At 52.4% G+C, this 15192-nt stretch overlaps 1 protein-coding gene across 3 annotated transcripts in view; it reads right to left on the bottom strand.

Annotated features, from left to right (window-relative positions):
* The window catches only part of SMCO4 (single-pass membrane protein with coiled-coil domains 4), a 59219-nt gene extending 46083 nt beyond the window's left edge, over nucleotides 1-13136 (bottom strand). The window contains exons 1-2 of one of the 3 annotated variants that reach the window (XM_059186629.1): nucleotides 13001-13122; nucleotides 11001-11211 (exon numbers count right to left, since the gene is read on the bottom strand). The gene's annotated coding sequence lies outside the window, so the exon portion shown is untranslated. Of the gene's footprint in view, nucleotides 1-11000; nucleotides 11212-12973 lie in introns of all 3 variants that reach the window. The other 2 variants (XM_059186611.1, XM_059186622.1) reach the window with 2 other exon arrangements.
* Between the last annotated feature and the right edge of the window lie 2056 nt (nucleotides 13137-15192).

Below are 15192 nucleotides of genomic sequence, written 5' to 3'. Positions count from 1 at the left end.
AGGAACGAGGAACTCACATTGAATGACTGGAGACGCCTTCTTCCCGAGCCAGGAGAGACATTTATGTCAAATCCCCTGCCACCTGTTCTTCCTCTCTCCATCAAAGTTCACCCAGAAAGTCCGCACTCAGGGGGACAGGGTGCTGGCCAAGCAGCCCAAGGCCACGCAGGAGCTCTGTGGAAGGCCTGCATGTGTCAGGTTCAGAGGGATAAAGAGCTCCTGTTCTTGGTGCCCCCAAGGAGCTCTTACTGTGACCAGGAGAGATGGTGCGGGCCAATCACCCCAGGACCCCTGCATCCCAGGGGGCAGGCAAGGTGGGAAGGCATCCGGGGAGGAGAACCAAGAAGGGAGACACTCATTCCAAACATTTCATCCAACGTCAGAGCAAAAGATGAGACAAGTGAGGCCCAAGGAAGCCAGTGATGTTCCCAAGGCCATAGCAAGGAGACCAGTCCTAGGAGACCGAGGTCTCAGGGCCATGGGCAAACTCACAGCATTGCTGCTGCCTGCTCAGGGCCCATCAAAAGAGGTCAGGGCCTGCATCCAGTAGATCCTGCCCGTCAACAAATATTTATTGACTGCATGCTTGACACAAGTCAGCGCAGAGAAAAAGCCCCCCACCCCCATCCCAGGGCTACAGGACAAGGAAGCTCTTCCGTGGCAGCAGCCTGTGTGGCTCCCACTCTCCTGCAAGGCTTCTGCCTCTCACAAGGCCAGACTCTAGACTCTCTGGGGGTGCTACCTGAGTCAAAACTTCCTGTAGCGTCTGGCAGAGACGGCTGCACCGTTTAAAAGGCAGCTCCTCTCAGGAAGTGCTTTTGATGTGTGAGGGGAAGCTCCCCCAGAAATAACTCTGAAGGAAGAATTATAATCTCACCGAACACCTTGTTAGTGTTCATTTTCTGGCCAAGAATAGACCTCACAACTTTGATTGTGTCTGGGTGTACATTTTGTTGAGGTAGGGGGGCGACAGGGGAAACACGTGAGTGGTGTCCAAAGGCAACTTCTGGAATCCTCCAGGAGAGCAGCTGCTCCCGGCCCTGGGGGATTCTATTTCCATCTCTGCTCACACAGAATTCTCTTCACAAGTTCTGCTTTCGCAGGGGGGTGACGGGGCCGGTGGCCTCCCAGATAACCTCCCTGAGTGGGCTGCTCCTGGCACTCTCTGACCAGGTGGAGGCAGGGAGGAGGGCCTGACAGCAAGCCCACCCACAGCCCACTTCTCTGGGGCCCTATGTGCCTGGCCCTTTCCTCCTGAGGCCCAAGGAGAAAATTAAATGACAGCCAGATAAAGAGATTTCCCTTCAGCTCTGACGCCAAGAATCGGAAGTACGATTCCCCCAGCCACCCAGCAAACAGATTCGGCACAGGCCTCGGGCCCCAAGGCTGGGCGTGTTGAAGACTCGCCACTGCCTGGAGTTCCTCTTCAGTGATACTCAGATGGCAGGCCTCACTGGTTCTAGGGCAAAAAGAACAGCGTGGAAAACTCTGCAGGCCAGTCACAGCTTGGGCAGCGGAGACCGCCGGCCCCAGGCCCCTGACAAGGGCATAGCTCCCTCGGGCTCTCCACAGGTCCTTCTGGGCATGCCTCCCTGCCCTGTATTTTCAAGGCCAAATGCGGCCTAATGCCCAAGGGAGCTGACTCGACTCTTTTCACAGCATAGTGACTTTATCCATGGAAGGATCGGGGGAGCTAAACACACTGAGCTCACACACTGACCTCAGCATTTTCTAAATCTGCGGGGTGATAAACACCTTCACGGAGGCCTAGCAGGCACCAGGCAGGCCTCGGGCTAGAGGAGAAAAAGCAGCTCCCAGCAGGCCTGACACACACGAGTTTCCTGGCACTCCCAGCCACCCCGAGCTTGGTCTGGCTACTTTCTCTTCTAATATGCTTGTGGTTAGAGGGTGGGGAAGTGGGTGGGTGGAGACATCTCAAAGGACCGAGGACAGGAAAGGGCAGTGGATCAAGGGTCACCAGAGCACTCACACTTCAAAAAGAAAGCACAGAGAAAGAGGGGCTCCTCTCTGGGTGCACACAGACCGTCCTGTGACGGCCGTCTGAATCTGGAAAGATCCCAAGCTGAGCGGAGCACTGCCAGACCCGCTTCGGTTCATGCTCACAGCCACAAGGGCGGCTCCCACCCCAACAGAGCAAAAGTCCAGAGTCCTCATAAAAGCTGGCAAAGAGCTACCAGGGCATCCCAGATGCCCTCATTTAGCTCCCAGCCCTCAGGCTCTCCTGATCTCACATGCGCGTGCACGCACAGAACTTTAGCCACATGGGCCCCAAGCTATCCTGGCAGGAGCACACATCCACCTCAAAGCCTTTGCTGCCCCTCCAGGCCACAGCTCCTGCCCCCCACTTCTCCACAGGGAGGCTCAAACCCTGCCCTCTCAACAAGCCCTGCCTGATCCACACCTCCCCACCCTACCTTCTATCCTCTGCACACCCCCTGCTTTTCAGCAGTCATCACCATCCAGATACTATTCTGGGCTAAAGAGTGTCCCCCCAAAAATCCATGTCCACCTGGGACCTCAGAACATGACCACAGTTGGCAACTGGAGGATGGCAGCCCTTAGGGCAATGACCTTGGTGTTCTTATAAGAACACAGGAGACACAGACACAGGGAGAAGTCCATGTGGGGACCAAGGCAGAGAGCAGAGCTATGCTGCCATCAATGAAGGACACGAAGGCCTGCCCGCAGCCACCAGGGCCGCCTTGGAGCTTCCAGAACCATCAGCCAGCCAGTCTGTGGTGCTTGTCACAGCAGGCCCAGGAAACTCCTAATACATGGATGGACCATGAATTGTAACTACTGATTCCCTGCCCCATCCCCCACTAGAGAATAAACCCCGGAAGAACAGGATTTTAGCTTCTTTGGTTCAGTACCAAATGCCTAGACACAGAAAAGTGTCTGGCCCATTCTGAGTGAATGAAGACAAGCTTAGAAGGGAAGCAGGGGTATTGTACCCATCCTGCAGAGGACAAAACTGAGAGGCAAATGCTCTAACTTTGCTCAGAGACAGAGAAGCCAGGGTGAGAACTGCATTGGGACCTTGTTTGTTCATCTGACAAATGACACTGAGCTCCTCCAGGTACGAAGTGTTACGCTAGCCCTTGGGAGAGCTGTCACATGCAGCGATCGCCACCTGCACGTGTGGGTGGAGGGGCAAGAAGGGTGGGCCCCTGGCTCAGCCGGCCCCCAGTGAGGACTATCACTCCGGGTCTCAGTGTCCTCACCGGCAACCTGAAGGGTGGATAGAAGCCAGGCCGACCGGCTCTCTAAGGGGTAGGCAAGCCTTGTTTTCATTTGTGCTACTTCTCAGACCTGCAGAGCCCAGAGGAAATCTCCGTTCTGCTGCCTCTACATTTGGGGCCAGACGTTTGGCACCTACCGCACACTGCTTTGAAATCCTTCCCACCACAGGCCACGTCTCGTTCGCAGAGTTCATTTTCACACACACGATTTAGCCCCTTGTCACAGGGCTCTGTATCCTGAGCTCCACAACCCACACCTTCTGCCCAGGTCCCATCTACGTCCCTGCTGGCTGGCTGCTGACAGGCCCCCTGACAAGCTCACGCACGAAGCTTGGCTCCCACAAGTGAAGTTGCCCTTGTCCCCTCTGAACCTCAGAGGCCCGGCCTGCTTTGGAGGGCACAGGTGTAACTTTCTTCGTGCTCAACCTGTGGTCGGCAGACCTCCGGTTTGTGGAACCAACCAGCAGCGAACAAATGAGGGACTTCGGGTGAACTTGCCGTACTCATAAGAACGCGTGCATACATGTGTGTGGACATCACCCGAGAGCAGTGCAATTACAGGTAAGCAGGGGTACAAACCAGCACAGACATCAGCTGGGGGCCAGTGCCACCAGCAATGTCACCAGGCAGGTCAAAGCACGAGCACTGGAGCCAGGCCGACCTGAGTCAGAATTCCAGCCCTGCCTCATCTTGACCTGTACCTGACTTTATCTCTCTGAATGTCAGTGATCTCACCTCACAAGGGCCTCAGGAGGGGCCGCTGGCAGAGCACCAACACTCTGAGGTTCTCTTTCCCTGCCCCTGGAAACAGGCAGTATGTGGCACGTGGGGAGGGAGCGCGGCTGAGAAAAGTCTCAACCCCATGGAGAAGGAGAGCTGGACCCCATCTCCCCTCTGAAACAGCCAGCCGTGTGGCACGGGGAAGACACTTCACCTCTCAGGCCCTCACTCAGCCTCCCCAGAAACAGAGGGGAGAAGTTGTTAACTAAGGATCCCCTAACACCCAGTCTATCTAAAAAAAAAAAAAAAAAAAAAAAAAACAACACAAAAATTTCTCGGCATCGGCATCATGGGGACTTTGGGGTTTCACAGCAGGAGGTTTGGTGAGAGCAGAGAAGGTAACACCTGCTCCCCTGCCCCTGCAAACGTTCCCCACCAAAACCTTCTGTCTTCTCCCCTTCTTTAGTCCCACAACTCCAATTGATCCCAAGCTGGCTCTAGTCACCTACTTTTCTCCTGATGCCCCTCTTTAATCACCACACTATTTGTATTTTGATATTTAGCTCATGTAATACACACTATGGATTTATAAACATTTATTAAGGAAAAGGGACACAGAGCATACTTACCAAGTACTTACTGGGTAATATGCTGAGAGCTTTACAAACATTACTGTCCATATCCTAACAACAACCATGTCAGGTAGGTACTGATATGATCCCAGTTTACAGATGAGGAAACTGAGACCCAGGCAGAAAACAGAACTTTGCTTAAGTCACACAGCCATAAATGGCTAAGCACAGGCAGGAATCTGGCTTGGCCTGTCCCTAGAGCTTCCACACCACCCTGGGCTGACTCCTCCATCACTCCTCTCTGGCCCCATTTACCCTCTGGCAGGTAAAGAACATGGTCAGGCAGGAATCCAGAGCTACCCAAAGCCCACTGGACTGTTCAGCCTGCAGAGTCGGCCCAGGTGAGCCCAATCATGGGGGCCTCTAGAAGCCTCCTCTACCAGGTCAGCCCCCCAGAACACCTTCTAAGAAACCATGGCTTCTCCCCAAGGCACCCAACTAAGAGACAACCCATCATAATAGTCCCGCAACAAGCCAGGATGGAGGGAGACCACCACACCGCTGGAGGAAAAGAATCTTGCTTTACCATATTCCCGGAGGCTCTTCCAGACACAAGAACGTCTGATTTTCCAGCCCACCATCTTTAAATGTCCTCCCAATTCAGCCGTCCAGCCTTGAATCCCTGCGTCAACAATCCAGGACCCACCAGTCTCCAGAGGCTGCTTACACATGCTTGCCTCCTCAGGGAGAGGTTCACAGAAATACTCTGGCAGGTTACGCCAAAATTCAAGTGTTCTGTTACAGTATATAGCCTCTGGGGAAAAGCAGGAAGAATGTGAAACCACAGGCCTCTGCTTCCAGTGACACATTGATACCCCTGGTAGTAGGACCCTCACGCCGCCTGAAGCAGAGTCTCGGACCTCAAGAGCTTATCTCCTTCATCCTCCAAGATTACGACGAACTTGGCCACTGAGATCTAGACACTAAATGATGAGTCTCAAGGCCTCATCCAATAATCAATCAAAGGCTTACTAACCCTATTCACGTCTTTCACCAGAAGAATGCGAATCCATGGAACAATGGGCAGCCTCATAGGCCACTGGTAATTTAAACCAGTATGGTCCTTGCGAGCACACGTCAGGGAAACCCCTGAAACATGTAGCACCCTGGGGCACCTAGGCTACTCCATTGGTTAAGTGTCCGACTCTTGATTTCAGTTCAGGTCATGCTCTCACGGTTGTGAGATCGAGCCCCGTGTTGGGCTCCACCCTCAGCATGGAGCCTGCCTTAAGATTCTCTCCTCTCTCTGTCAAAAAAATGAATGAATGAATGAATGAACGAACGAATGAATGAATGAAAAAATAAATGTATGTATGTATGTATGTGTAGGACCTCTGACACAGCAGTTACACTCCTAGAGATCCACATGTGTACGTCCATAGCCATGTCCATGTATGAAAACATAATAGCAAAACCAATGAGTTGGTTTACGCGTCTATGAAAAGCAAAAAGCGGGCGAACTCTCATAAATTATGATCTATTCTATACAATACTTTGTAGCCAAATACGGGACAAATTAAGAGAAAAGAGCTACATGCACGAAAATTCTATACAATAAATTATTGGGCAAAAAGACGAAACAGTGAACAGGGACATAGTGTGGAATCAGTTTCTGCTTACGAAAGAAACAAAACGACACATATCTGCGTCTGGATGGGCTGATGGATGGTTGCAGGCTAGGCAACAAACTGCAAAAACTGGTTCCTTCGGAGGCCCCAGCAGGGCTGCCGCGGGTGGGATAAGGGTGCTGAGGGAGAGAGGATCTTCCATGCTGCTTGAACAGGAGGGTGGGGTACAGCAGCTTCATATACTGACATATTACCTATACTCTTGCGGAGAAAAGCAACCGAACTCCTAATACAAAAGCAGCAGCTGCGACAACAACGCCGGGTTTTCTCTGGTATGAAACTGCCCCACCCATCTGCACAAGTGTTGGTGCCACACTCCAAGGTCTCCCCAAGTTCAATTTCAAAGTCACAGAAGAAAGACTGGATTGGGAGCAGGGCAGGGAATAAGAGCAATGCTGGGGGACGGGGAGCCAAGAAAAACTTCTGTGAAAGTTCTGCGGAAGCTGAACTCAGGCCAAACCTGCTGGGCCCCAAACTTCACTATGCTAACGCCTTCCTCCCCATTAGCACCACAGGACAAGAAAATAACAGAATACCCAAATTTGAGAGAACTCCCTTCTTCCAACAGCAGAGTGGAGGCCAGCAGAGCTGCTCCCAGGGAACCCAAAGCAGCGGCCTGGCCAAGCTCCAGCCTCCCTACAACGGCCCCAGGCACCAGGCTCCCGGAGGGGGGCGGGGGGCACAGGGAGGGTAAGACCACCACCACCATCACCCGCCGCAGCCCCAGGCCATTCCCTGGAGCCCCCCCACACTTAGGCAGAGGGCCCGAGCATCTTCTCTAGCTCGCGACTGAAATCCAGACTGAACCAGTATACAAATCAAATGTTCTGCCAACAAAGCAGCAACCACGTGGGAAAAGGAGAGAGAAATCAATGGTAGCCTGCCTAAATATATATTTCTTCCTTCTGCTTGCCAGCAGCAGCTCTTCTGTAGATTCAAATATTTGATAGAGATCTTGTTTGCTTCCCAGTAATAATTAAAACAAATATACACACTCCACTAAACACGGAGCAAAGGGAGAACCAACAGACGGGCTTGGCTTAGGGCATAACATTTGAGAAGCAGGCAAGACACTAACCCCCCAGGCACCGATGTGTTCCCAGGAACCAGGCACCCTGTTAGTACAGCAGCCAAACTCGACAGGCCCTGTGTGCACAGCGAGGGCAAGGCCGAGAAAGTTGCTCTCAGGGCACTGAAAAGTGCTTACATCTTGAAAGGAAAGGGTGACCATCCAGCAGAAAGTGGGGGCGTGGAGTCTTCTGCAGTGACTCGCAGCAGAGACAGCTGACTGCAGAAGGCAGAAGCAGACGGTCCGATAAAGGGCCTCAAGATGAGGATAAAGCCCAAATAAAGCTAGAACCTGATCAACCGGCTCAGCCGAGCGAGGAGAAACCATCTAAAGGGCATGGGTATTATGCAGTCTGGAAGAGAGAAGACAGAAGCCCAGGCAAGTTTATTACAGAGGCCAGCACTGAAGGAGGGACAGGGCATGAGACCAGCAGAGCCCTGAGGTGGCAAAAGAGCATCCTATGAAGAGGACATGTGGACATCCCAGCCACCAGGACTGATTGCGTCCCCTGGCCCTGACTCTGCTTCACTTGAGTTTGGTGTCCCATCCCTCCCCCACTGCCCCGTGAGGAGTCTGCACCCTTCATGAGAGGGTGGCCCCATCTCCTCCCAGGGCAAGCTCTGTAAGCTCACCCACCACCCACCACCACTCCCATTTCCTGACCAACCCTCCCCCTATCCCGTGCATACTGGGGGCTACAAGTCACCCCGACCTAGAGACAGATCACCTCTTGGCGAAGAACCACACTAAGGACCACACACCCCTGGTGGGTCCACTGAGTCTACCAGGGAGCCGTGGAGTCTAAAATCCAACCCAGAAAGGCTTCATTCTCTGGGGACTTTTCCCTTTGACACCTTTCCCTTGGCCTCAGTGCTTGAACCAGCATTTCTGAAAATGAGCTTGGAGGAACCTGGATTCCATCCCCTGAGATGCTCCTGGAAAAGCAGAAAGGATAAGGCTAGGAGATGGGCAAAGAGAGGGAAGGCACTCTCAGGTTGGACTTGGGCACCTTCCTCTAGCCATTGAAAGAAACCAAAGGGACAATTTTGGTCTACTGAGAGTCTGCATGGAGATCAGAGCTACAGTGGGAGGGGTGAGGAGAGACAAGCATGGGCTGGATTTTGTTCCTCCTTCTCTGAGCTCCCACATCCAAAGGGACAAAACGCCATCCATCCTGACATGTCCCCATTCACCATCACCACTGCCACAGTCAGTGTCTCCGGTTCAAGCCCTCATCACCCTTCCACAGTACCAGGAACTCCAATGGACTTATTTTCCAGTCCCAACTTCCTATCCCACACCACCCATTCTAAAACACAGACCTGACCCCCTCTCCCTAATGAAGAACCCCCAGCCTACAGGACAGAGTCCAGCCCCCACGGAGCAGGCAAGGTCTCTACCTCTGTGGGTACTGGAGTCACACGGGTCACAGTGGACACTCAGACTAACCTTTGGCTGGCTACGTGGACGCACATGTGTTCAGGTGCCCACATCCGCAGCCGTGCGTCGAGGATAGCATGACCAACCAGAGCTGCTGGCAGGATTACATCCAAGCTGTAGACAGCCTTGCTCCTCAAGAACCATGATGGAGATGACTACCTGTCCCCGACCTGGGTCCTGGAGCCTATGCTTTGCCACCTCTTCATAATGAATGACTAGCCATGAACTCAAGGGCAAAGAAGACTCTTAGAGATCTACACACGAAAGGTCACTGACCTAAAGATTAAGCTACCAAAATGGGAAAGAAACCAAAATTAACTCACTATCAAAACAATGCAAGAAGAGGGAAGGAATTGGAAAAGAAGGAAAACATTACTCTGGGGAGGAAATGTTTCTAAAACATATAGTTCTATGATTTTCTGGACATCATTTGTTCCAAAGATTAGAAAGATTACATTTCAAAAGCTCCCAAAGGAGACACTTTCATTTTTTTGAAAACTCTTTCTTAATTAATATCTTCAGAGAACTAAGAAGTACTTTTATAGGCTGACGGAATCTTAATAAAATTCTCCGAGAAATTCTGGCATCAGTCACAACAAACACCCTCTTGGAATTTAATTTCCTTTCCAGCATACAACTTACTATGGAAACTCATTTATGATGATGCCACCACAACCAGTCAAAATCTGCCTGGAGCACAAAAACTTCAAAGCCCCGCAAGAGAGCCTTATAGGATGGGATGGAAACTGGCCCCAAACTCAGCCAGATCCTACACCTAACCAGGATTTCCTCACACCAACCTTTCTGGCTTGTACTGTCAGATTCCACTCTTCCATCTCCTGTCCAGCCCTTAGACCACCCTGTCCTCAGCCCACCCTGCCCTCCCACCTTACACTGCGGCTCTTCCAGTGCCTCCTTCCAGCTAGAAATGCTCCCAAACTCAGTATCTTTCTCCCTGCCCAACAAAATGAATGAAAAGGAGACAGGGCACCAAATGCGCAAAGGGAAACCAGCGTCACCCATCTTCAACTTTCTATCAAAGACTGTCCTTTCTAGCTCCTGGTTTTGCTCTCCCTCCTTTTAGATGATGGCAGGACCTAGAATATTTACCATGTGCACTGAGCATTGGAGCAGGAGGGCAAAAGCTGAAAGAACTATTCATAAGTACAAAGATGTACCCCCAAAGCCTTTTTTTTCCCTTGAGGACAATTACTATAGCAAGACTTCATCAATCCCATTATCCCGAGGGCCTGTGAGCAAGGGGAGAGAAAGGGGTGAACGCCAACCTTCACTGAGCACACACTTAGATCTCAGTTAATATAAGGCAGTGATCCTGATTTTATGTATGAGAACAAGCTCAGAGAGGTTAGGGGATGGGCTCAGGAGGTACGATGAGGCCTATCTGATACCAAGACTCACAGACTCAAGCTTCCAGTACCAAGTGCTTTCATTAAAATATTGCCTGGGCTACAAGATCCTTTACAGCTTACACATTGCTTTTCATATACATTATGTCATTTCCTACCACCACCCTGTAGGAGAGCTAAGAATTCTTTTTCCACTATTACACAAAGGCTATCTGGTTTCAAAGATCATCAGCAAGTTGCACAAGCCAGCTGTAACACTTACAGTTTGTTTCTTCAGTGTCTAGTAAGTGGTAGAGCCTCAAATAGTAACTATTATTAGCTTCATAATTTTCACTAATTTTATAGCCCTTAGTGAAAATAAAACTTACACACACAGACAAGCACACATACATAAACACTATAGATATTCTAAAGACTCAATATAATTAGTTACACATTTACATATTGGGAGAGGACTTAATATTACCACTTCGGACTCAGAGATAACCACTAACTTCAGCCTCCAAGAAACTGACAAAAAAGGATTACTGAACATGATGTGGTCAAACCCAATACGGATTTTGAAAGCTAATGGAAGAGAACAAAAGGATAGGAGCATTCAAGTTGTGATAAAAAACGGAAAGAAAGAAAAAAAAAATCCTCCTCCCCTTCCAGCGTCATGGCTTCCTCATTAATGTGCCATTTGGCCTGGCCATGTCATTTCAACTCTGGGGTGCCCCTCAGTACCCAAACAGGAGAGTCAGCAGATGACCTAGAAGTTCTAGCCCGAGGTTGCCCAGCGGGTCTGGGGTCTGGGGGGAAGTGGAGTGGACACATTATGACTCCAAGTTATTTTTAACGTGCTGCATCCAATGAACTGTTTGCAGAGGAATGACACTCACTTGAAAGGAGACCAGGGAAGAAATGCCGGATGCAACAGGAATCGGCACACGACTTCTCAAACCACAGTGAAAAAGACGATGGAAGTGTGTTGGTACAAGGATCCCAGTATCAGTCAGAAGGAAATCTTTAGTACAATGGCAATGAGAGATCCTGGGGGTGTTCTTCGAGTAAAGTGCACCAAGACCAACCCAACCGAGCCTCCACTGCAGGCTTGAAGGTTAAAACGAAAGAAAAAAAATTCAGATCCGCAGATAAGATAGACATAGTTTTTTTCAAAGCATTTTTAACAACTGTAGAGTCAAAACAGCTAGACAGCCACATATGCTAATGGCCTGCATAAGAACAGTATTCATTCTATAAATCTTGTACCAATTATTATTAGTTGTTTATTTTGTTTTGCTGTTTGCGGTCTTTCTTGCATCTTATCTGTTTTTAAGTGCCTCCTGATATCCCTATCATCTGCTGATGCTGAGGTCGTGCGTCTGTTCTAGTCTCACAAGGAAAAAGATTTCAGTCTCCCTCAGAAGCTGACTCCTGTCTAGTTCTGTTTTTATACCCCATTTCAGAGAAAAGGAAACTGAGGTTCAGAGAGGGCCCATCCAAGGTCATCCTCCTTGCTGACAGATCTAGAACTACAACTAGGGTTCAGAAGGCCCAAGGTGTGGGTCTCCAGTTCTACCGAAGTCACAAATGACCTGGCATACTTGTGTCCTGAATACCAAGTTTATTTGAAAAAAAAAAAAAAGAGAGAGAGAGAGAGAGAAAAGCGACATGAGTCATCGCTGTTGTCAAGGGGCACCACACAGGCTGTTCTAATAAAGCATCCAGCGTCTCCAGAACCACTTGTTTCTGAAATAACCAGCCTCAGCCAGGGAATCAAGGGCCATGTCTTACTCCCCTGAAGGATGCCCCGGACCCCGCGAGCAGCGGAGCCGCTGGCCTTTATGGACCTGCTGGCCCAGCCCCGGGAATCCCTGACATTTCCTACGCAGAGGGAACGAGGTGGGTGGGTATGGGTGCAAGTCGGAGTTGTGCTTTCAGACAGCGCGCTGCCGTAGTAGTCAGGATTTCACACAGTCCAATCCTGCTCACCTTGGAACCCTAAATATCTCGCCCACTCGGGGATCCCTCCTCAACTTCCCCCGGACAAAAGCACGGCGGTGTGGGAGGTGAACCTGAAAAACAGGGAGGGGTGGTACCTGCCCCAAGCGCTGGAGGAAACAACGCTTAGCTCCCTCTCGCACCCCTTAAAAGAACTCCCCATCCGGTCTTCAGACGCCAGAGGTGTCCCCAACTCTCTAAGCCTGACCCCTGTCTCGGGGTCTGACCCAAAGGAGGCGGAAATTAGGGAAAGCCCTCTCCTCATCGCTCTACCCAGCCACCCGCTCGCCTCCGCGCCCCCACCGTGCTCGCCCCCTCATGGAGGGCCTCGCTCCCTCCTTCCCTCACCCGCAGGGAGGGACGCCCTCCCCCCGCCACGGCCGGACACTTGCCCATGGCAGCCCGGAGACCCAGCGCGCACCTCCTTTTTCCCCGCCCGCGGAGGAGCCGCGCGGCTCCCGCCTTCCCAAAAGGGGCCCTCCCCGCCGCCGCGCCTCCGGCCCGGGACCGCCCCTCACCGCGTCCCTGCGCCCCCCGGGGTCCGCCCCGCACCCGCACTTCCCGCCCGGCCCACGCGGGCTAGCGGCCCGCCCCAACTTTTCCGGCCGCGGCCCCGTTCCCGCAGCGGTGGGGATTCCCGTCCGGAGCCGCGACTGGCGGGCGGGCTCGCGGCCCCTCCGCCCCCGCCCGCCCCGCCGGCACGAGTTGCGCTCGGGACCGGCTCGGTGCCCGGGCCTCGGCAGGCAACCGGGCGCGGATGCGGAGCCGGCGTGGCGGGAACCGCGCTGTCCCGGCGCGGGCACCCCCGCCCCGTGCCCGGCACCCGATCCCTGCGCCCGCCCGCTGCGCCGCCGCGCCGCTCCCTGCCCACCTGCCCGCGGGCGCCGCCGCCGCTCACCTCCTCCCGCGCCGCCGCCGCCGCCGCCGCCACTGCCGGGAATACGTGGCAGTGGCCGCCGCCGCTCGCGCTCCCCGCCTCGCCTCGCCTCTCCTCTCGGCGCCCGCGCGGGCGGCTCCGGCGCGCCGGACCGCAGCGCCAGGCGCCCTCTGCCGCCAGGAAGCCGAATCCTCTCGCCCTAACCCTAACTCGCCGGCCGCCCCCCGCCCGGACCTGGGCCCCAGCTCCCCGCCTTCACCCCGCCCCCGGCCCCCGCCCCGCCCTGCCCCCCGGCCCGGCCGGGCCCGGACCAGACTCTCGCCTCGGAGCGGGTTCCGCTGGGCCTCCGGACCAGTGTCGCGTACCGGGCCCGGGCCGCCGCCGCCTCCAGGGAGGCTGCCGTGACCACCCAGCCGCTTGGCGCCGCCGGTACAGGTCATCCTCGGGCTGACACATTTCCTGCTTCTCCGACTGCGTCGCCCACGAGGTACTACAGTCGGAGAGCGGGCGGACGGGGGTGGGTGTCGGGGAGCCAAACACCACGGCTCTCGCGCTCGCCATTCTCTCCGCTAGGGCTGGGTTTGCGCCCTGCTTGGAAAACCGAAGTGCGCAGTAAATAACTTGCTGAGGGAACGAAAGAGTGAATGAGAGTAGAGATTCGTGCAGCTCGCCACAGGAGGCCTTTCAACCTCCAGCGGACGGATATCTTGACCTGGATTTGTTTTTGTAAATTACACAGACACGTGTGCCGCGTAGCTTGAATAAATGGGATTCCCGATTTCCCACCTCAGACCAGCACCAAAGCCGTGCAAAGCCCACAGCTAAATGTTATACGGGGCATTTAGTCAAACAGACTGAGGGTTTTGGCTCTACCACTCAGAAGCCAGGAAATCTCTGGGAAGCGGGTCTCCGTGGGCACAGTTACCTCATATATAAATTAAGAATAATAAAATCTACGTCCAACGCGTTGTTGTGAGGATTAGATGAGGTCATGGCTTGTATGCAAAGCTCTTTGCCCAGCTGCCCTGCCACACACACACACACACACACACACACGCCACGTAACAGTAGTGTCTAAAATGGTCACGATTTTTACGATTATTACTGATCTAGTAGGTAATAAAAACTATAGACGAAACGTTTAAAAAAAAAAAAAGGCTACCTTTCACCTGAGGACAGCCTTAATATCCTGTACCTGTGGGACTGTCACCCGCCCAAAAGGCCTCTCCAGTCCCTCCTCACCACCAAGAATTCTCTGGTGTTGATTGTTTAAAGAGCCCAAGAACTGGCTCTCTTACAGGGTTTTCAAGCAGCCTTTGGCTGGCCAATGTCTTCATTAACAAGTGTTTATTTTATTGCAAAGGTAGTGACCAGTTTGAGGGTCATGGCAATCTACTCCCTCTTCCTCTTCCCTTGGCCCCTCTCTCTGCACTGGAGGCCAACTTTTCACTTTTGACTGTCCGCTTCCTGCTCCTCACTTAAGGCAGCTGTGAGGAAAGTGTCCTGCCCTCAGGTGGGACTGGGTTGGCCAGCCCATCCCCCTTGGGCTTTGGGCACCTCAGTTCCCTCAGGGGTGAACTGTAGAGAATGACCCTTATCTGGGGCATTGAGAGAGAATTGGTGACCCAGTCTCTGAGTGAAGTCCCTGGAACACAGAAGTGTTCAGTAAAAGGCAATGATCATTTCAACAAGCATTTAGGGAGCATCTACTGAGTGGTATAGGTGAGGGAAATAAGCCTGGAGGATGTGAGATGCCTACCTTCCAAGGAGTTTGAGTTCTAGGAGATGAGACAGGCACCTTCGTTCAGCCACACATACTAGGGGGGAGGAATGGGGGAGGGAGACATGTGTGCCCTTAAATATGAAATTAGCAAGCCTCAAGTTCCAAACTGGGGCAGTGGTATTGCTGTATGGCTTGCTTGAATTCATTATAATTGTAAATGCCATTTTCCTCTAAATATTATGTACATAACTTCCCAAAGCCACTGCTAAAAATTAATGAATAATTTTATGAGGCAAGCAGAGCCATTTGATGTAGGATTCAGTCCGTTAATAAGGTGACTCCAAATGCTTCCTTATACTGGTAATAACATCTCTATTGCGTCTTTGTGAAAGCACCATAATTTATAAGTTAAGGCTCTGTATCTTGCAATGCATGTCGAAGAAGGGAAGTTCACACATTGTTGCACTAATGACCTCTAAGGAATCATGCT

Source organism: Mustela lutreola, chromosome 1, assembly GCF_030435805.1.
Source record: "Mustela lutreola isolate mMusLut2 chromosome 1, mMusLut2.pri, whole genome shotgun sequence".
In the NCBI taxonomy this organism is placed as follows: domain Eukaryota; kingdom Metazoa; phylum Chordata; class Mammalia; order Carnivora; family Mustelidae; genus Mustela; species Mustela lutreola.
Note: the sequence above shows the minus strand (reverse complement) of the source record. Positions and strands in the feature narration are given on the sequence as shown.